Genomic DNA, 23361 nt, shown 5'->3' with positions numbered 1-23361 from the left:
AGCAATCTCAGCCACTTCAATTAATTCATTTTTGTGCAACCTTTACAAAATGGAAAGGTCTGAGAGGCTGCATAGGAAATCCATCCCTAGGAATTTAAATTAATCTCTGGGCTACTGAAGTAGCATTATCTGTGTTAATTAACCTATTGATTTTTAAACTAATGCAAAAGAAGTTTAAGAATTGTGAGCTGTTAAGCTTATCTAACTTGGCGAAAAATTTCATCATACTGACACAAGTCACTTTTCATTTCCCCACAACTTCTTACAGTGAGGGAGCTCTCATAGCTGTTAAATCTCAGCAGATGATCGCTGAAGTGCATAGAACAATCCAGCATCTGATAACAGACCCTGAGATATCACTTAGGTGCTATACAGAAATACTTACAACTACAGTAAGTTAAGAACAAAGCTGCAAAGAGGAAGGCAAGTAAATCTGGACCATTTTTGACAACTTTTACAACTGACTGAGCTTAGAATAAACTCTCATCTCTGAGTCTTACAATCTCATAGTGTCTTTCCTGCAGATTATCATTCCTTATCTCTTTTCTTAGTCGGTAATGTTTGCTAAAAGCACCACACTGATACGAGCAATCTATTTTTCAAACAAGAAAACGTGAACATCACAAAGACTTCAGATTTACTTCCTATATTACTTTTTATGTAACACGTTTACAGTTCTTGATGCAGGTTGAGGAAAACACCATTATCTAGAGGTACGCTGCATAGACAAATTCCCATGGACAGACCTGCAATACTAGTTACACATAGCAGTAAAAAAACCAAAACTGAGCAATTGTTTTATTATAAGATACAATAGTTATGGCAAAAGTCATTAAAAATTGAGCCACATTTTTTTCTCTTCATAAGTTCGAGCACCCAAGCCCTCATACTTTAACCAGGAGAACAAAGACGTTCCTCAATTTGCCCAAGCTACCCATGTCCAAGTTTTGACATCACTAATTTTATTTCTGGACTACAACACGCAAATCCCCAGGTCTAGGCTTCACTAGATGTAAAATAGCACACCTTCAAAGTAAAGAAAATTAACTTTAATGATTAGCTGGCACTCTAGCCCACTGCTTTAATGGCTTAAACCACTGAAGGGCTGAATTTGTCTCTACTTGCTGCGCTATGTATGAGCATCAGTAACAACAATAGCACTGACCAGATGCCCTGTAACAGGGTTTCAAACTTCTCGTGTTTTCTGCACCTGTGCAGCTCAGCCTCAGCATTAAGCACAAAACAAATGCCATTATCCTGCAGAGATTTTCTTCAAGCTGTAGGAAGGACACTATTCTCAACACTAGAAACAAATCAAGATAACACCATGATGGCTAATTGCTAAAAACTCAGAGAAAACTTTTAATACGAATTAGAAAGGAAATAGTCATTTATATCTAATTATCCTGGTCAGTTTGCATCTCAAACTGGTGTAGGGACTAGTGCATGTTCTATCCTGAACCAACAACCACCTAGGAAAAGATGTGGCTATATCTCCCAACATCTTTTGGCTGATCCTCTGCAAGGCAGGAGTTGTGTCTCATGCTCCAGTCTGTGACTGCAGCTTCCTCATGCCTTTTTTTTCCCCCAGCTCTTCCATCTCTTGTCTAGAGCAACCAGACAAACCTTGGAAGGGAAGGATTTGCTAAGAGATGTCTCAGAACCAGGCAAGCTGATCATTTGCTTTTAATTGTCTCTTCCTCTCCTCCCAGCTTCAGTTTTTCCACTTTGCCTTTTAAGCTTGCCACATGTGAGCTTGGGGGATCATTGGCCAGCTTGAGACTGTTTTGAAACCAGCAAAACTAGTTCAGGAACTGGACCTACATGCAGTCAAGTCTGTCTTGTAATTAGCTTTAAATAAAGGTCCCTTCAACAGGAAATTAAATACCATGAGTCTTCAATGACAACTAGTGCAGCAGACATGGTTTTCACTCTTGCCTCCAACACAGTCTTGCAAAGCACAACCCGAGCAGGATATTATAGAACTACAAAAAATAACAAGTTTACAAACGCATCCTCTTTGGTCTCTTAAAGATGTCATTTAAGAGTGGCACGACGTACTTCCTCACAAATCAATTGTTCCCAGGTGGAGAGCTGCGTTAATTCCCTGCAGTCACAACCGCAGACCAGAGAAACCCATTAGCGACCCAACCACATGACAAAGCCTGAGGCACCCCAGCCCCGGCACTCAGATCGCTTTTCAGATGGATCGGGAGGCCAGATGCTGCTGCTGGCTGAGGGCTGTTCAGCTAGGCTCCCAGAGCAACGGGAGAGATGAAAGCAGGCTGAATGCATTGCTCCCATCGCATCTGCAGGGTGTGCAGCAGCAGGAACTCCCACATCAAGCACCAACTCTATTTTCACCAGGGCTCACAAAAGGAGAACGAAGCCTACTCCAGCTTCTTGACCTTTACAAGAAGCTAAACTGATGAATCTTCTCCCCTGATCTATCGCTTCTGGGAATCACTGAAATGGATGGGAAGATTTCACTCACCTAGAAGAAAATGAATATTCACCGAAAACAAGGAAAAAAGCTTTTTAAGCTTGTTTTCTTCAAAAGTTACCTATCCCAACGATGCTAAAAGAACCTCAAAAGGCAGGCTGTCATTTCTGTACATGTAGCTTAACACTTAGCTGAAGATAACACAGCTTCGCCCTGCATTGATATTTTTCATCTGGTTTGCTCCTGTTCATCCATCAGTTAGGGCTACAATCCAGTAGGGTAAACAATGAATCCCTTGCCTCTTCACATCTGCGTACTGAACTTTTCAGAAGCAAAAGTGCCATTTTTTCCTCAAAAAGCCAAACACACGCAGACACACTTCTGGGTTTCATTTGCCTCTGCCTTACAGCCTGAGAAAGTTGGAGCCATAGCTGGCTCACCACCTGCAACATAGAATCAGAGAACCTCAAGGTTGGAAAGGACCTGCAAGATCATAGAGTCCAACAGCCCTCCCATTACCCTTGCTACCACAAGCCACTAAACCATATCTTGTAGCTCCTCATCCAGAGCAGTCCCTGTTCTGGCACAGAACTGAAAAATCAAAACAAAGCCCCTAGCTGCGTATTGGAAAGAAAAATGGCAAGGTCAGTTCATCCAATTTTGCTTCACTATATACTTGGAAAAAATGTTACCTAAGCACTTCTTTAACCTGATGGTCCCAGCTAAACAAAGCAATGCTTGGCATGCCCTTTGCAAGCCACACCACCACCACGAGAAGCAATATTCAGAACAAACTGGAAAGTTATGAGCAAAGTTAAAAGAACTAAGAACTTCCATCAATTTTTCTGTTGCTGCCCATAAGTAATCTTGACACTGTTCTTGGCCCTTTGATCTAAGGAAAACTATACGTGATTAGGAATTCTATACTGTGAGATTGATGGGGGAGAGGAGAGCACAACAGATGGAGCTGAAGACTTGGTGAGATTTAACATTTTTATTTGCAAGTGGGATTAGAGATTGAAAGAGACCACACTTTTCTCCTTCCCTCCCTACAGCTGAGCTTACCAATGGTATTTCAAAACAGCACTGTGGTTTGTGTCTGAAAGGCATATACAGTAAAGTAATAGTGCACAGCTGCATTCTACCCCTTTTGACTTCAGGGGTATCAACGACCTATCTGTGTAAATATGTAAAGAAAGAACTTCTACAAAGATGCCTCATTAGGAGATTTGTTTGGATTAAACAGTCTTGTGATCAGGCTGACTCCCAGATCTATGACTGGAGATCTGCAGTTTTGCAATTAACTATTTGCTTCTTTACTTTTGTGGACTACTTAAACGGAGCAGCAGGTGTTCATAGGTACAGGACTAAATCTTCTTTACAAGGTCAGTGTTTGGGGTAGAGCAGTGGTGCATTATAACATGCTGCTAGCAGAGTTTGCTGTGCAGAACACTGTCCAAACAAATAGTGCAAACACTACAACTCATAAAAGCAAATGAAATTTTTTCAGCCATAAGGGCAGGGAGAAAAAAGGCTGTGTTCAACTTGGCTGACTTAATAGCTCAGAGTATCTGGAATCACTGACCCAAACAGAACATTTATCATGAGACATTGCCACCCTCTCAGACCATCTTCTTAGAGATTGAGATCTCACATTTTCAATACAGCTCTCTCAAGTTGCCACAACTGAATTAGTAGTTTCAATGCCAATTTCAATTCAATCAGTACCAGAACCCTACATGAACACTTCCAAACTCATTTAAAAGCCATCAACTCGGTCAGTCGGGAAATCAGTGACACCAGTGAGGCTATGAGGGTCACTCAACCCCTGACCTTGCAAGTTAGAAGTAAATCGGGAGTTTTGAGCAACTCAGCATTTCCCCATCACTGCTGTGAAATGACAGGCAAGGACTAGAACCAGCAGAGAATTCTGGCCTACAGCATTGTTGCACCCTTACAAAGTGAGGGAATGATATTCTGTCAGCTTCTTTTATCTGTAGGAGACAGCATCAGCAGCATGGTACTGAGAGCTGAGTCAGTCTATAAATATAGAGCAGCAACAGAAATAGAACCCAGATATCCCGACTCTCTCTTCCATGCTCTCACCACAAAAGCCACCCTAATGACAGCCACACTCTGATGACAGATAGATGATCTGCAGCTCATTCTTCCTCTTTAAGAGCCCCCTCATTATCGTTCTGAAAACCTGAAATAGCTCTAAGACTCATCATTCCAGGCTTCACAATTTCATCTTCCTGCGCTCTCCTACGCTTCCACCCCAAATTTAATAGATTACATCTGCTAGACAGCTATCAAGTTCTATTCTAGCATATACCTTTCACTCAAAGAAACCTTCACTCTCAGCTCTGAAGCCATTAAGTTCACTTTCTAACCCCTGCATGCATTCGCTCAACTCTGTAGACATAACTCCTGTTACATCCCTCTAGCTTTCTCCTTAATTTCAGGAGAATGTAAAAGACGTTGTTCCTTGACCCTCCAGATGCATTGCTCCCTTTATGAAGGTCCTTATTTTCACAATTCCATTTCTGCTCTCTTCGCTGACCTGTCCTATCAAAAGTCACTGGCTATTACACTGTGATGCAGTATTACAACATATTTCTTTAAATGAGTTGGAATGTGAAGTGTTATACAATGCAGTAAGAGCAGGAGTCAGCTCCAGGATAAGCTTTCTGCACTTTAGGCATCTATTTAGGAATAACCTTCATTGTCTGTTATAGATCTACACTGACTATAAAGGAACCAAGACATTTGGCCATAGCTTACACACCTGCACGTGAACACCTACATTCACATGATTGGCACTGTCACTTTTGGCAGTTGCACACCTGTCAGCCTCCTCACTACTTCACAACCAATCTCTGTGCCACTGCACTGAACTGGTCAGAAATTTGATTTTACTTATGTCACTGAACTGCACAAATGAGCCATCTTCAACTTAGTGAAGGTCTTTCAATAGCAACAATTGCAATTCAATTTCTTTAAGAGCCAGGCATTCACTGTGACTTTTATGCCCCACGAGGAGTTCTGGAAAACTCATACAAGACTTACGCAAGAAAGGAAACAAAAGATTTGACCAGATAGGACATCAAATCAGAGCAAGTTATCTTAGCTAAAAAGTAAAGGGGAACTTCATGTAATTCAGAAACCTAAATATTTCAACATTGATTCAGTACTAACCCAGAGTTTTCATAGAATCTCCCATCCAAACTTAAACTGTGAAGTAGGGGCTCATCTCTCAATGCAAGTCTCTCCACTTCATAATGCAAAACACTGAACTCCACTGAGGGAGCCAAATATTACAGAACTGTGTTTTGTTTTTGTATTATTCTGCAAGTAGCAGAGGCTAGCAACTTTTCAAGTACGTATCATGCTTACAAGCATGACAAGCTGCAGAAGCCTTTCACAGCAAGTATATGGTCTTAGAAATAGGATTTCTGACATGCATCAGCATTTTCTTTGGCTTTAGTTTCTCCAGAACAGTGAATAAGCCTCAGAAATATTTTAGTATTTTCAGCTTCAACTCCCCAGTTTTCTTTGGCAATACAAGCCAACACATTACAGCAACACATTCCAAGTCTTCAGGAAGCAAAGACCTTGCCTCCTTCACCCCACTTTAAAGCTTCTTTTCTTGAAGCTTCTTAAGAAAAAGATGTACTTCTAACAAGCTATTCAAGTCCAAGTGTTTGATGACAACAAAGAACTCCTAAACTTTCCTGTGTCAAATACTTGACAGATTTCATCATACATTGAGTACAAACCTTTGGAAGTTCAGTACCTTATTGTAAGAATACTTCTGCATTCTGTGCAGAATATACCAACTAAAATATTCTATATATTATGTATTTGTGTTGTATATAACATTTATCAGAGGACAAGCTATCTTCACTCTAAAGCAGTTTTGAGTTATGCCAAATTCATCTGTTACGTTAATACCTTACCACAAAACCAAGGAATGTGTTATCAGAAAGCAGAGAAAGCTTCAAGTCTATTTAGACTCATCTCCAGATTGTTTTGAGATTTTAAGCATCTCAGTATAGCAAAATATCATTACTGTGTTCAGTTTCCCTGAGTTTGCACTTGTAGCACAGTTAATATATAGCTGAAGTTTTCCATCTCCCCCTCCTTTTTATGCCTTGATTCATTTAACAACAGAACTGAGTAAGACAAAGAACGTGCTAAATTTCAGGTAGATAAAAAAAAGCACCAAAATTTAAGGTACCAACAATTGTTATACCTAGAAAAGAGCACACTTGCTTTTTATTCACCAAATTTCTTTTCTTCTGGACAGTTCAGCCTTAGAAAAATTCAGGTAATGGAATGCCACTTTCAAAATGCAGTGCTCAGAAAGACAAGTCCATGTTACAGGCAACATGTTATTGTACAGACCACAAGATAGACTTATATATGGCCTAGTGGACATAATGGTGATGGGTTGATGTTTGGACTTGATGGTCTTAGTGGTCTTTTCCAACCAGAATGATTCTGTGATGCTATAGAAGAAAGTGCACCTTTAGACTAGGTGCAGACAGTTGCATTATCTGTGATAGCAAGATTAGTTCTAAGCTATTATTTATATAATAGTTTTCATTGATCAGGAAAAGATCACAAGTTATTTCTAACCAGACATTTTCCAGAATTCCTTTAAAAAAAACCCGTGAAATACAGATAAGCTGTAAGGCATTTTTCATCTGGTAAACATCTCCACTGATGGAAATTGTGCAACCCTACTTTCACAGATGCAAGAGGAATTGTAGCCAGGGCTCAGTTTAAGCAGCAAAGCCTTGGAACAAGGAGCATCAGGAAAGCATCTCTCTCCTAAAACCTGGGGTACTGTTGTACCTGAAAAATGCAGTCTTTCCACAGCTGTTCCCTGCAGGGAAACAGGAGGGATGAGAAGAAATCAATCATAGCTCCTTCAAAGAAACTGTCAAAGCCTTTTCCAACACAACCCTTTTTTCAGCCTGCAGATTAAAGGTGATGATACTGTCAAAGGCAAACATCCCATGTTCAGTGACTAGGAGCACATGTAATGCAGTCAACCAGTAAAACTGGTCCTCCAAAATACAGTGTTTGGTACTCTCAAACAGCAGCTCAGACTGATCTTGGAATCATCAGTCACCCTTGGAAAAAAGCAAAGGAATCCCTTGAGTCTACGTATTACGGTGCACCTAGGAGGTACCCTAGCATAGTTCTTTCCTCTAGGCGACCTCATATACTTTCACATTCAAGGAGGCTACTCTGATCACTGACAGGTAGGAAGCTCTTGAATTCTTTAAGTCATCCTCTTTGTGCTGTAATAAAATCAACTCCAGGAGGAATTCACCAAGATCACCATCATCAAGTGAATCATAGACTCATTAAGGTTGGAAAAGACCTCCAAGATCATGAAGTCCAGTCCCAACCCATCCCTGCTAAAGCATGCCCCTCAGTGCTGTATTTCCACTGTTCTGAACACCTCCAACGATAGTGACTCCACCACCTCCCCGAGCAGTCTACTCCAAGGCCTCACCAGTCTTTTGAAGAAGTTTTCCCTAACATCCAGCCTGAACCTCCCCAGGAGAAACTTGAGGCCACCACCTCTTGTCCTATTATGGTTATCCAGGAGAAGACAAAAATTCTAACTCGCCATCTGCCATTACCAACACAAGGCAACGCTCGAAAGCTGAATTTGCTTTTTGGCCCTCCGTTCCCAACATTATGGATTCTAATAGCTACAGTTTTGTACATTCCCAGGAAAATCAAAGTTGCATTTTTGATTTAATATTAATCTGGTGTTGGCATGGCCTGTCTTTACCTTCAAAGCAGGTAAGGTCATGAGTAGTAAATTGTATAAATGCAGTGTAAAACTGAACCTTAAAAACGTTCTATTTTCTTTTAAAGAATTGGCATCATTTCCTCATTTAGTTGTACTTTCCAGAACTACCTGAAAATCTTAAAAACCTGAACCTTAGTGTCCAAAAACAATCCCAACTTTCATATTATACTAAACAACCAGCCTTAAGAAAAGGATCAAGGGGAAGAATTAAAACAGTATTCCCAGCACCTTCACAGCTCCAGTCCTACTCCATCAAAAGCTACTGGTAAAATTCCCATATTTGATAATAAAACACCTTAAGAAAGTCTGGATTGTGTTATTTGACACAAACGGTGGGGGGAACTTTTAATTTTATAATTAGATAATTTGCTCAGTACTTGTAGGAGCATATAACATATGTCCAAATATCAACAAGTGAAATATCATGATAATGATGCCACAAATTTTAAGGGGGTCTGATGTTCACCCTGAAAGCAATCTCCCAGGCAGGAAGTATTTCATCTAGTGAGATGTGTCCACCTTTTGCCTACAGAAAAACGGAAAATACATTTCCATACTTAAACTCCCAGAGGTGGTGATGAGCTGACAGTTGGACTAGATGATCTTACTGGTCTTTTCCAACCTGCATGATTCTGTGATTTTATGACACTGGAACTGCATTTGTAGAAATGCCTCCTCCATGCAAACTCACACTAAGAAAAAAGTTCCACGAAGAAAGTTCTCACCACGAAGTACTTAAATCTGCTTTCTTAACTTGCACCTCCCTTCTCTGCCTTTGACTTGGCATCTCTTGTAAGAAAAAAAGAAAACGTAGCCAACAGTGAGCAAATCAAAGAACTGCAGACAGTATTCACTATCCTTTGCTCTATCATCAAGAAATTTAGCATATGAAAGTTCACCACTAGTTTGAACATTCACAAGCTTCCTGTTCATCAAAATACATTTCTTCTATCAAATATCCCAGGTTGTATTTTCTTCTGTCTCCCTACCTCCTGTTCTACGCATAAAAGGCCATGCCACACTGTGAGTACTCTCCATGCTAAATGCCTGCCGCATTTACAAAGCCTATTTCATCCTTCTGCCACCCAGAGAACATAAAAAAGTTTTTCAGAAGTCTTTTAAAATATAGAAATCTCAGTGATTACAGAATCTCAGCTCTAAGTTTTTTGGAAGCAGGTGAAGAAAGCAAGGTTTTACTCATAGTTAAAGCCAAGTTATGTCACACAGAAGCATTATGAGGAATTATACAAACTTAAGTGTACCAACCACAAAAATTTACAACAGCCAAGCCCTTGAGAAGGACAGAAACAAGTAGATGGTATCATAAATCTTTTATTGCTAACATTATAACATAGGAACCTGAACAGTCTTTCTGAAGTAGTTAGTACCCTGTATATCACTGAACCAATAATTGTGTTTTTGTTTGAAAAGCTGTTTGGTTGCGTGTCTCAGTTTATACAATGAAACACCCTGCACTTTCCTCTCTGATTAAAACCAAGGTTGATGCTTTGAGTTAAGGAAACGTGCATGGAAAGACATGCTGTTTTTGACATTCAGTGCTGAATCACTGACTAATATGGAAGTGAAAGGTTACTTGCACCTAGGATGGCTCCAGCTGCTGTTGTTGTTCCTGTGCTAGGGTAACAAATGCTCTTCCAAAGACGATGTTTTTCGTGCTTATGGGTTCCCCATCACATAGAAGGCTTAAAGGAACACTAATCAAAAAAGCAGAGTGAAATCCTAAGGCAGGCTTCACAGAGCAACAGTGACTAACAACATAAGCTCCTCTGCTCTCATTACAATCAGAAATAGCAAGTTGTTTTTCATATGTGTGTAATAAAGATTTTTAAGTAAAATCTTCCTCAACATTTTCCAGTGAAGTTACAATAGACAGTCAATTCTTGATACTCATATGAAGCCTCTCACCTCTATTAATTACCTGCTTATTAAGATCCTTTAACAACTAACGCCTGTTGGAAAAGGCTTATGATTCCATGGGCAAGCCTACCTATTGCTAATTAAATTAGAACACAGCGCATTTGCACAAGAGGCTGCTAAGTGTCTTTGACAAGGTAACTAGCCCTCTTCACTTGAGTCATCCCACTGGTTTGTGACCTTTTCCCCACTGTCTCTAAATACACTGCAAAGTGCTAGAACTCACTGCAGCACCTTACCCAGTCTTGACATCAGAGAAGAGCCTTTGATTTCACATTGGTGGCACCAAAAGCTACGAGATTGACTAGTCACAGTGCCTGCACACACAGGTATGACTATTTATATAGTACACAAGTCATCTTCTCTAAAGACTGCCATTTAACGATTAACCACAACTGACAATTTCTCATCTTTGGAACAAAAGAAGCCATTTCCACATTGAAAGGCTGAAGCTTTTCACAAGGATGTTAGTACTTCAGGACATAACACCTCACCATAGATTCACTAATTTACTGCAACAACAGAAAAGGGATGAAGAACCAGCCGTTCAAGTAACACACTGTTGCATCCTTATTCGTTATAAAACTCTGCTAGTGGCTGACTGCCAGCCTGTTGTAATCCAATTCACTATAACCCTTTGGGCTCAATCTATTAGCCAAAAACCTCAGGCCTACAGCATGATAAAAGGGGAGCTTCTTGCACTTCAATCTCTAAGTCAAGTACTCTGAAGGACCTAACTGGGGTGCTGAAGATTTGCCTGATGTTATTGCCACCTGTGCAACCCAAGGAGAAAACAGAAGCAATGCTCAGATGAAAGTGACATGCTATAATAGAAGGTCATCCTCTCAGCAAAGACCACAGTGCGTATGGAGGGCAGAGGAGGGAAAGGAGAAACTGCATACACCGAGCTGTCCCCTGTAGCAACAACTGGCCACATATAATACTACGCTGCTGATGTTGCTACAGGAGCAAAACCCTCTGGCAAGAGCAGAGAGGCAGGGACACCATTGCTTTTCACAATCAGCCATGTTTGCTAGAAACAGTAAGTCAGATTGCAGATTTCTTCCGCAGAATACACACTAGAATTTAAGATCATTAGTGATGCTGTCCCATTCCCTTTGCAAACACACATTCAGATCAGCATACATTAATAGTAAAAGAGCAATATTCAAGCCTCCAGAAAATGGCTCCATTATTTAATGTACTGGGGAAACTATATTCAAAGACACTGTGACCCTTGGCCTATTTTGAAAGGCAGCATAAGTTAACACTACAATGGCATCCAACCTAGAATTTCTTCCCTTACATAGCATACCCTACACTTTGCATATCTATCTGCTTGGGGAAGTGAACTGCAATAGAGGAAGAACGTCTTTCACAGGAAGCTGAAGGGGAAAAGAATATTGTTCAGAAAAATACAAGTCCTTCACCAAAAGAAGAGTTCTGAGGGCATTAGCTATTGGAGCAAGTTTTTCATATCAGCTTGGGAGTAAGAAGTAGTCAGGATCACTGGCACCCTTCTTTTTTTTCAGTCATTTTGAGGTATTTAACACACACAAAGGTCAGTGGTCACAGTGAAACATCAATACACATTTCTATTAGTTAAAGCCAGCTATACCCACTGAACCAGGGCAGCAGTTGAGGTGAGTAAACACAAAGTTCAGGAAAAAGAGGGACTGGGTATATATCCCAAATTTGTAACAAAAGTATGTGAAAGCCAAGTGCTATAGATGATTTAAGAGCACTGGAAATTAAAGACCACCAACTCCAATATATCTCCAAGGTCCTTTTTCCTCAAAAAAAAAAAAACAACCTGGCACAATTGGTAGGGAAGTGTTAAGGAAAGAAAATCTTGGAAAGGGGCATTATTTAAACAAGCCCTGGGCTGTCACTATGCCAAACATCAGCTCTGTTTCCAGTAAATAAAATATAAACAGATATTCAGAACTGCCATCTTCCCAAGGAAAATTTGGCAGGCACTTCTATTCTATTGCCCTCATGGTACTTCTGCCTAAATAAGCTGGCCACCAACCAAGTTACGAGCTGAAACCAGCCGAAACAGCTGCAGTAGTTTCAAGCTAAGCCCAGGCTGACTGCAGATGGGCTGTTTTCTTTGCTCAGAAGTACTTTACCAGATCACAGCTTCAGATATGCTTTACTATTACTTGTTGATCTTAAGACGACTTAAATAGTAAAGTAGTTGGTGAAACCTCTGTGTCAGCCAAGATATTGCTGAAGATATCTTTATAGTGAATTTTCATTAAAGGAATGAAAATGTGCATCACAACTTATTTGCCATTTAGCAGCCACACGGTGAGATTTTAAGGCAAACCAATCCGTTTCATTTCCTCTTTCAGAAATGTGACTGACCTAGCAGTATTTTCTTCATAATGAAAACGCTCCCATAATAAGGGATACAACAATTACCTAAAGGTGTTAATCCCATACACTTACATCAGGCATAAGAGGCAAACTAGCAAAACAGGATCTTGACACGTGAAACTGAATGAACAGTCAAAGCAGAAATCCATTGTGGATGAATCAATTTCAAGAACTTTTTGAAATACAACACAAGAAGGAAGAAAAGGAGATACCATAAGAGCATGAATACCAAGCAAAGATGTAGGATACTGCAGAGATTGCACAGAAAACCTTCATCTCTCTGTCCCAGATAGTCCTGTGTGGAAGGCCCTCAAAGGCTCTCCTCACTTTGGGAAAAACCTCATCGTCCTTCTGTGTTTTCTTTACTATAGCCTGTCAGCAATTCCCTCCTGTAAACAAAATTAAAGTTATCTGCATTTCTGCCAGGTTCATGCAGAAATACCTTGCAGTCCTCGTCCTGGCAGTAATCCCACTGTGGGACATTGCCACCTTGTGGGTTCTGCTAGTATGAGATAGGAAGATGAAGAACAAAGAAAGAATTCTCTAACAGTCCAGGAAAAATGGGGATCCCAATTCAGAAGCTTTTGTTCGTGTTTAAATCAAATAGCATTCCTCTAAGAGATAAGACACAGACAAGATCAAAGTAAACAGAAAAAAAAGGGAGATGATGAAACCTTTTAAGTGGAGCACTCACAAATTCTAACAAAAAGTGACCCAGAACCTCCAATCGTAGGCCAGCTTCCTAAGCAGAATGCAACAGTTGATCTTCCAAAGCACCCAGTTGACACTCTGACCAAGTAAAAAGCTCTCCTAATGCTCTGCAATGGTTTTTCTCCTGACCAAGTACCTGCAAGTGTGTGGTTAAGTGGGAACTTAGCAGTTGTTATGGGTAGAGAAGGTAGCATTTCACTTGCTAATACATAAATACACTGGGTTAATTGCCCTTCTGCGCTTCAAGCATCAGCATCATTAGCACCTAATTTCACAGTCAAGTAGACTTGCCGAGACAAAAGCATTCTTCAAAGAAGCTTTAGATTTGTGTTTCTTGTCCTTTTAGGATTTCATTCTCCTCAGAGAATTAAGTTACGTTTGCTTTAATGAAAGGCACAAGCAATTTATCCTTTCCATAAAACCTTTCCATAAAGGACGACTTTACCCTTATTTACCTTTAGGAAGGGAAGATGTCTCAAACGCACTCTAAGCTGTGCTCATTTGCTTTTAATAATTTAACAGAAATGACAAGCGTCATCTCATCTTTTTGCTAACAGGCCCACTCCAGGACACCAAATGTGGTCAGTTTGAATGCCAGATGCATTTAATCAAAGCCATTACCCTCAGTGATCACTAGAGCCAAGAACACAGGTTAAGGAAAGCTTAGAGAACAAAAATTGGAACTGATGAAGTTTTAAGAACATTAAAATTATCTTACTATTTCTGTCATGCAGAATTTAGTCCCATCATTATGAAGCTGTCATTACCTTCACTAGTCTGCTAGTTGCTGAACACCCTCCAAATGCACAAACCTGAGCAGTAGCTCTGTGACACAGAAATGACTCTGTGCTACCTCAATTTCCTTCTGCAATTAATTTGGATTTCTAAAAACTGTCAGGAAACATTAATGGTGTTTTACTGACTAAAACCAGCAACCCTATTAGATTAAGGGCAAGAACTTAAAGCAGAACCAAGTCTCATTCTCTTGCCATTAGAAAGCACCACTGCCTCAAATCCATAGCTACATCAGGACACCCACCTGCCTCTTGTATTCAGGATGCAAAGGAATAAGTATTTCTTTGGAAATAATTATTTTTTCCTTTCATAATATTTCCAATTAAAACAACAAGAGTTATGATCTGAGCACACCCTCCCAGTTCTCAATTTCCAAGTCACAGAAGACAAGCAATGGCCAACAGCATGTTTTTCCCCATATCTGTATGTTCCCTTGTCTTGGGACCAACTTGACTGCAGAGAGTCAGAAATTCCTGTTCCCCAGAGCCTGCAATACCAGTGCCTATATAACAAAACAGCTAACAGTACAGGCTGCTCTTTATACCGAGCTGCAGTCCTACACTGAGAAAACTGCCAGCAACATTTTGTACAACAGCACCATCTGGATACTCCTACCAGTAACAGGCTTAGTAATTGTCATTAATCTTTCAAGTGTGGATGGCTTGTACAGTCATCGTTGTGCTAAAATACTCAGCATGAGTTGTGTCACTTTTTTTTTTTTAGTTCACAAGGTCAAATGATGAGGCAGATTATGATTTTCTTACTGCTTGAGCATCTCACTGAGAAAACAATGACTTGGGATCTTTACCACCCTTTCAACCATCCAAGGTGCTGTGCCTCCTACACCTTTTGTCTCTACCACCTAATGATTCATATTGTTCAGTGGCAGAAGGCAGCAACCTCCTAATATAGACCTACAATCTACAAACCTACTTGCTTCAGCTGTGTCCTCAAATGCACCACCTTGACTTCATTACTAAGTGAGCCCATTCCTGGACCTAGCTTCCCATATGCTCTTCAGCACAAGTAGGCCTGTAACACCCAGCACAGGGCAACACCAATGGAAGAGCAACACTTCAACTCACAAAGCCATCTGCATGATTGTAGCAAACATGTAGAACTGTGCAGTTGAAGACAAGGTCCCACAGCAATGCTATTTTTGCTATGATACATTGATACTGATCTCAGGCAGCTAGGAGATAGAAGAAAAGCTAAGTCATGACAATTTGTGCAGTTCTGGTAATATAATGTTCTTACATCAACTTCAAAATCGATGTTTAAATACTTAGCCATAAGAATTTGTACTACAAATCACCACAGATAGCAAAATAAACTCTTGCTGGATCAGGGACATGGCTTAGTGAGCATGGTGGCAATGGGTCAACATCATCAGTTGGACTTGATGATGGTAGAGATCTTTTCCAACCTTAGTGAGTTTACAATTCTACAAAAGGCGGCTTGCTTTAATTTCTGATTACAAACAAGAATAGTCTTTATATTGTTACCACAATAGTAGATGCATTATTTGTATTCACTCCTCTCGCCCTTCCCTCTCCCAGTATATTCAAGGAGACAGCTGATGGGTAGCCAAGGGCTGGCAGTACCAATGAAATATTAATGTAGCCTTGCAGCAGCAGCAGCGACAGCTACCTCCAGTTTCATGCCAACAGCAGCAGGTTGTGGAGCAGGAAGAGCCTGACACTTCATTTTCTTCAAAGCCTGCCAGGCTTAAGTTGCAAGGGAAAGTTGCAGAATGAAGAAGAAGAAAGGGTTAATAAAGCAAGTCTACTATGACAATTTTAGTCTGGAGAGGTCTCCAGCACTTTTACTATATTAAGCAGGTTCTTTTGAAACAACACATCCATGTAGGAAACTAAGCTGTAGTCAGGATGGTTAGAGCTATGCAGACACACAGATGGGATGCCTCTGAAGCCAGCTACATGCACAGCAGACTAAAACCTTCTCTCTTTCAGGATGCTAACTCTGTATTAGATACTATCCATTGTGAGATCAGTGTAATCTTTTCTAATTAACATTTACAATGAGGCCTTTCCTGCAAGAAACACAACCATGGGTAGATTGGGAGACCACAGAAAACAGGCAAAACATCACAGAGCCCATCCCTTCTAGGTCACTGGTCCCAATTCACAGCAGATTAGAAGGGCACAAAGCATTACCATCTGCTCTGTCTCTGGCACATCGCATAGAATAAGCTGAGTGATCTTAGTCCAGCTCCCAGTAAACAAGTATTCACAAAGACACTAGCATTAATTACATACTAACCAGTACATGGCAGAGGTCTTCAGCATTGCTGTCAAGTCCCACACTGGCAACAAAAGCAGGTGGCACCTACTCCTTTTGGAGGCTGCCTCTCAAGGTGGGCTCAAGAGCAGACAGGTCACACCAACAGGCCTACAGACTGCCTTGTCTAAATTGACCACTACACTGCAATTCAGGATGAAATTGCCAACACAAAGTAGTCAGAAAGGTGGTACATGCCAGATCATTAATCTCTGTTGCTTTATGTACACCTTAGAGAATCATCAAGGTTGGAAAAGACCACTAACATCATGAAGTTCAACCATCAACCCATTCCCACCATACCCACTAACCACATCCATCAGTGCCACACCACACCTCCACAGCTCTTGGAACACAAGATGAAGAACAAGCAGCTAAGAGCTTGGCTCAAGCCTAGTGGAATTTGCTGGCTGAAGTTAGACAGCAGATGAACAGGGAAAGTTCATGCTGCAGTGAGAGGAACAGGTGAGTAATGCTGGTGTTTTAATACTGCAAGTGGAAAGATAACTGAGATTTCTGGAATGCAGCTGAAGAAAACACATTTAGCCCTGATTATTAGGTACCACTGCAACAAGCAAACAACCGAAACCTTAATAGAGAACTTCAAACTGCAAGTTAAAATATATATGTTTTTTCAGCTCATATGGTCAGTGAAAGTCTGCGGTTTCTTAAAAATACATAGGATATCCCATCGCTCAATCAGTAAAGATAATGAACTTCTATCAGCAGAATATATAAAAACTTATTTCTTGTAACTGATCATTGTCATGTGAGCATCCAGAAATTATGTACAAGTGAAGCATCTCTGACAACCAAACATAGTAGATGAGAAGCAGACAGCCTCATTCTAAACTACAATTAAAGTGACACAGTAAATAGCATATTTTTATGCCATTCCAAGGCAAAAGACTTATTAAGTAAGACAGTTTGTCCTAGAGTTTAACTAACTCCATGCAGCAGGAAAATAAAGCAAAGCTAGGAAAATCTCCACCAAACAAGGGGGAAAAACAAGAACAGAAAAAACACAACAACAACAACCAGCCCTAGGCCTTTCCTTGATGAGTGCCAGAGGATTAAAGGGGAACTCAATTGGAAGGATAACAGCAGTACTCAAATGGAAGCAGACACTCATCTCTGCAGCCAGCTGTATAGCACTAAATTCAGAAATAGTTTGGAAGTTAAGCAACTGACTGACTCTAATTAAGCCATTTCCACATTTAAACAGTGATTCTTTAATCTGTACACCTTAAGTGGGTACCAAACAGTGAATGTTATGCCCAGCACCTACGTTTTTTTCATGCTGCACACACAACATGACTCTTTGAGCTAAAATACAGTTCCTTCCATAAAAACGTATGAACAGAAAACAACATTTTTCACTTGGACTGAATTATGGCCCAAACTATTTCTTGTTTGAAAGACAGGATGGTTGCTTACTGCCTCCAGCATTTATTCTAGCTTTCACGTTGCCATACATGTGATTTAGAGCTCTGACAATTTAAACACACAACAATTCGTGGAATGTTTCCTGGTCAGTATTCCATATCAGAGTAACTATATCATTTGTTGAAGTTAACAACTCAATGGACAAGATAGCATAATTTTTCCATGCCCCATCCACCTTTATGCCCTCCCTCAACACAAAGCTTTCCTCAAGTGTTGATTTCACCAGCTTATTCTTTGGTTAGCACTCCCCTCAGCTGCACTCGTGCTACACATCCAAATCAGTCCACTTCAGCACAGGTCAGCTGCTGCTGGACTGTATGTACATGGCTTGCTGCTTCAAGACTTGAGCGTAGTCAGCAGGCAGTGGGCAGACAGTATGCTTAATGAGCTAAGAACAGACCAACACAAAATCCAAGTGAACAAATACCACCCCCACCCCCCCCCCCAAAAAAAGTAAATCTCTATTTCATTCCAATAGTGCATGTACTACCAATATTACCAGTTGAGATTACCACTTCTAGAAACAAGGAATCAAACTTTTCTGTGGCACTGAGCAACATAGCTAGCAGGTATGATGGGGTTGGGTTGACAGTTGGAATAGACAATCTTATCTAGTGGCCATCACATAGTTCCTCATCTGAGAAGTCATAAAGTTTAATCATTTGTTCAATTTTGACCCATTTTTACTGTATTGAGTTATACAGAGCCCTTATGAATATTAACTTAATAATATGCCTACTAGAAAGTGTCTTCAGTCTAAAAAAGATAAGATACAATCAAAATAAACCACTACTGACTAAAAAAAATAGAGTGCTAAGTAATTATGGTAACAAAGGATGGTATTTTTAATAACAAAGTTTCTAACTGTTCTCAAGGTGAAATAAAACTGAAGTTACTTCAATCACAGCCCACGCTGCTTGTTTTCACACAAAGAATGCAATGGGATGTTTGCATTACTTTGCTTTATCAGCCTGAAAGGCACAAATTAGAACACAGAGGCAAAGAGCCTGCTGAACATAACCACAGTCATACATGTTGTTTGCAGATCCAGTGATGAATTGATTTGCATTCGAACAGAAACCACAAACTGAAACAAAATTTAAAGCAACAAGAAGGGGACCCTATTAGTTCTAACAAGTTTATCTTCAAGACTGACTAACATTCAAAGGCGTTCTGCTCATGAAGATGTAAAATTACTTCTGACAGGTTCTTGGCAATACCAGGCAAAGTATTCACAGGCAGGTCAAGAGTCATACACAGAAAGAGGAGTTGAACTCACCCAACCAATGAAGGGGCTCTCTGGCTACACAGCACTCCTTTGCAGGAAGCAGCCTAAGTCCAAGAGAAATCCTCCCTTCAGTGGCTGGCCCTTATATGAGCCCAGGGCAGATCCACACTGCACACACCCTATCTGATCACAGGGGGAGCACAGGTGCAAACAATCTGCCCATGCTCCCTAGGCCAGACACACCCCTTCACCAGGTGCTCCATCACCAGCTCAAACCACAACCTAACAGTTTCCCTACAAAGGGTATCACTTAACATCAGTTTCGGTATGCTTTGGAAGGAGACCAAGGATGAAAAAGGGAAGTTTAGACAATGCAGAGCACAGCACCACACCAAGCTAGACCATGAGTACTAAGACCTTGGTCTACTAGCCAGCAAATATTCAAATATAAATAGAAAAGCCAGGGAATTCCAACAGAACTCCTCTACCAGGAAAAGCTTCACTAACTACTGTTCCGTGGAAGTTTCTACTGAAGACTTCACCCAGATCATCTACAAATCTTTCCAGCACTCATACACATGACAACCATCAAAATAGTCACAGGGAAGAAGCAGTGCTGCAAGCATTTACACCCGCATGGAACCAGTTTGGCCAACATTGTGTGCGTCTCCCTAAGCTGTATTTGTTTTCAGAGCATTCATCTTAATCACATTTGAACCATATGACTATCTGCTTTGTCTATAGGCCTCCAGCAGAGCGCTGCAAAACAGACTTTTACATTGGTGGCGGCACATCACAGAACACTGGCAAACCTCAGATCTTCAAGCTTCAAGTAACTGAATTACAGACCACCCCAGAAAACTAGACAACCCTTTCTGGCAGTCAAAGGCAATTCTGCACTATAACTATTCCTAATGCTATCTTCAGTTTCATCTCCCCCTCCCCCCCTTTTCTGTTGTTTTAAAAGTCAAAGTACACACAGATATCACTTTCAACATTTTTGGAAGTAGTCTTAGAACTAAAGTGTATTTCTTCACCAATCCTTCAAAGTTGCTTAAAATACATTAACTGTATTTAAGATGATACATTCTAGCTAGACTTCAAGTCTCATTCTGATTATGTTGTTTTTTGCTGTACTCAAAGTTTAATTATTTCTATATGAGACCCATCTTATTTTTTAAGTCAAACATTGTCACAGATCTGTCTAAACAACTACACAACAGGTCTCTAAGAATAGGGCTCATTTGATCTGTGCTCTCCCATCAACTGATTCTGAAACATAAAAAAACAGAAACTTGGCAGTATCTGATTTTACAACAGTTTTTAAACAGACTGACTAGGAGCTGAAGCAGTGTTAGGTAAAGAAAGCTGGACTAATGCTTAATTTAATAATGTCTCAAAGATATCCATCCAAATGGATCCATGTTCTGCTTCAAAACTTTTCCAGTTGAACAGTACCCTCTTGGAGATTAAAATGGCCTAGCACAGGCATCAACTTCAGTTTACAGATAATGTAAATCCAGCAAAGGAAATGAATCCAATAGATACTTCCTTTATTTTTCCCAAAGCCTTGAGAAGGGAAGCAATTGGCAACATGCCTTACAAAGCATTAGTAATAAATTAGATCAGTTGATAAACATCACACCACTGCAATATCTTCTTTGAGTGAAAGACTATCCTAAATCTAATAAATACTGATCAAGTAAATATTTCTGTGTTTAACATGGGGAGAAGGTCCTTCTCCTGGGAAGCCATCCTTCTAACTCTCTCCTGTGCAGATAGGGTCTCAATTTCTTGATCCTTTCATAGTAGTTTCTGAGCATACTGTGGGAAGTGGGGTGAATCTCAACCCTCGGAACATGGCCATACCAAAAGCAGGCTCAAAATAAAGCATTTTGATAAATCAAAAATATTTGGAAAGAAATCAGGACTTGGAATGCTCAAGTAGAATCAAGCCCTACTTGTGCTGGTGGCCTCTCCTCTCCTCTGGCCCACTGCAAGAGAACTTACCTCTCATCCATGCCTCCACCAAAAAGCAGTTAAGAACCAAGCCCTCCCTTTAGTGTGGCAGTACATGTCTGGCACACTGGACTCAAGTTTCCATTCGGAATATGCTACAGAAAGGCCTAAAATGCAGACCACAGAGGGTTAAGGTCGAAAGAAGAATTTCAATCCCAAAGGAATGTTAAGCTCTCTCATGAAAACAGTGTTGACAAAGGGTGATTATTAAAGAACTCAAGTCACAAGAATAGGAAACAAAAGGTTTCCCTCTGCTTATTTTCAAAACATGGGAGGCCGAATTAAACAGTAATTACAGTCTCATGGCAGAAAATAAGCCTCTGCAGCATGTACCAGAACTTTCTAAAGAGAATGAGCCAAGGGCTGAGTGTTGTGTAGCACTCCTGCCATAGACTTCTAAGCTTTTCCTGCAGCAAGATTTTGCTCCAACTCTGAACACTTTCTTAAATCAGGTACATTCTCCAATTTTCTTAATCTTATGAAGAACTCATATGTATTCTGGAAACTATAAGAAGTCCAAAATAACTCAGAATTATGAATGGCTTTATCCTACAAGATGGCTGTCATTAAAAGCAGATTTTTACCCTGCAAGGTGGACAATCTTTAGAAACATTTAATTGTACTAATTTTTTTTAATCTTAGCACTGAAGCCTGGGAATTTACATTTACATGTTTACGTTTTTACTCAAGTCTAAGACGGTCCTTTTCATTAAACTATTTTATATTGTCATCACAGTCAATCACAAAAACTGTATGAAATCTGAAAATACATTACACATTTGGAAACTGCAGTAGCTTCAAGTCTACATGCTGGGATATAGACGATACCTCCTGGCTACACTGATAAAAGAGGAAAATGAAGTGTTGTCTGTAATCATGTGATAAGTCCAATTTTACTGGTCATCATCAGTAGGAGAAATTAGCCTTACTGGTGTTATTAAAATTGAAGATAACAGGTCATAGAGTAAAAAGCAAAAGTGAAAACTAGATCTGTGGAAATAAGAATTGATAGCATGTCCCTTCTCCTTGGTCCCCAGGAAATAACAGCACTCATTATAACACAGTTCATCACAGACAGTCCTCTGGGGCTTCTGTTTATTGAACTGCAGAGTACTAAGATGAACTCCTGCACTGCAAGGTTCACCAACATAGAAGCAATCATGACATTAAATATGGGTATAAGCAACACAAGTGCACATCAGGGGAGACAAACCACTTAAGTTCCTTAGTGGTACACACAAATCAATGTTTTCTGGCTATCATCCCAAGCTAACCTGCATGTGCTGGTGCTGCGGCTCTATACATCATCTGTCAAAAAAGATGATCAGTTCTTTCAAATAAGGAGCAAAGTGAATGTATTTTTGTCCTTTGCTGCTTCCATTGGAAATACACTTTAGCAAAAATATGCACACGACATATCCATATTAGAACTTCTACTTAATTTTTGGTCCTAAAAATGCCAACACAAATTCAAACCTTTCCCATGTCCACCTTCCCTGCCTTCTTCATTCTGACATTAATTTGCCTTCTATAACCACCACTACCAATCCTGGGCTTGAAAAATCAGCTTCTGTTCAGATTGAATATGTCTGCCAATCCCCATCTCCCCCTCCACCAACATCTATACATAAAAACAATAACTTACTGGAAGAGTGAAAGAGAAGAGGAATCTTATATAGCATACTCAGAATGCATTGCTAAGTTTTATCTAGCAAGTACAAAATTCACAAAATTTGTATGGCTCTCCACAAAATAGAAGGTTTTATACCAGCACATCTCTTCCCCTTTTTCTTTTTCACTCCACAGTTTCTTCCTGAGATAGAGCTCTGGTTGGAAACAAAGAATTGACAACTGCTGTGAAAAAAAAGTTTAAGTGCAACAAGAGGATGCACTGCCTCCAACATGCATTCACAGCCTTTGAATTCATATTCTAAAGAGAATAAGCTGTGTTTACACAACTACATTTTGTCCCATTAAAGCAAGACCCCAAGCCTAAGGGATCTCATACCACTTTTATAACTCAGGTTGTGGTACCTGACAAAGCTTCCAGGCTTACTGATTTGCTAGTGAGATGCTTCAGCTTTTTAGTCATCTTCTAATTGCACTTAAGTTTTCTGGATACAGCCTGTCCAGTTCAGGCCTGTGTTTCTACTGCCTTTGGGCCCTATGACTCATGATTTCATAAAAGCTTCCATTCACATTCAAATAACACATTACAAAAGTGATCTGAAATTAAGATAGTCAGCAGCAGCAGAAAATTACTGT

The 23361-nt window shown here is 40.1% G+C and overlaps 1 protein-coding gene across 6 annotated transcripts in view; it reads right to left on the bottom strand.

Annotated features, from left to right (window-relative positions):
• Window positions 1-23361, bottom strand: part of RASGEF1B (RasGEF domain family member 1B) — a 129384-nt gene that overhangs the window by 65661 nt on the left and 40362 nt on the right. Inside the window, exon 1 of one of the 6 annotated variants that reach the window (XM_046941302.1) lies at window positions 19129-19194. The exons of the other annotated variants lie outside the window; for them this stretch is intronic. The gene's annotated coding sequence lies outside the window, so the exon portion shown is untranslated. Of the gene's footprint in view, window positions 1-19128; window positions 19195-23361 lie in introns of those variants that run through there. 6 annotated transcript variants of the gene reach the window in all.

Source organism: Gallus gallus, chromosome 4, assembly GCF_016699485.2.
Source record: "Gallus gallus isolate bGalGal1 chromosome 4, bGalGal1.mat.broiler.GRCg7b, whole genome shotgun sequence".
Taxonomy (NCBI): Eukaryota; Metazoa; Chordata; class Aves; order Galliformes; family Phasianidae; genus Gallus; species Gallus gallus.
Note: the sequence above shows the minus strand (reverse complement) of the source record. Positions and strands in the feature narration are given on the sequence as shown.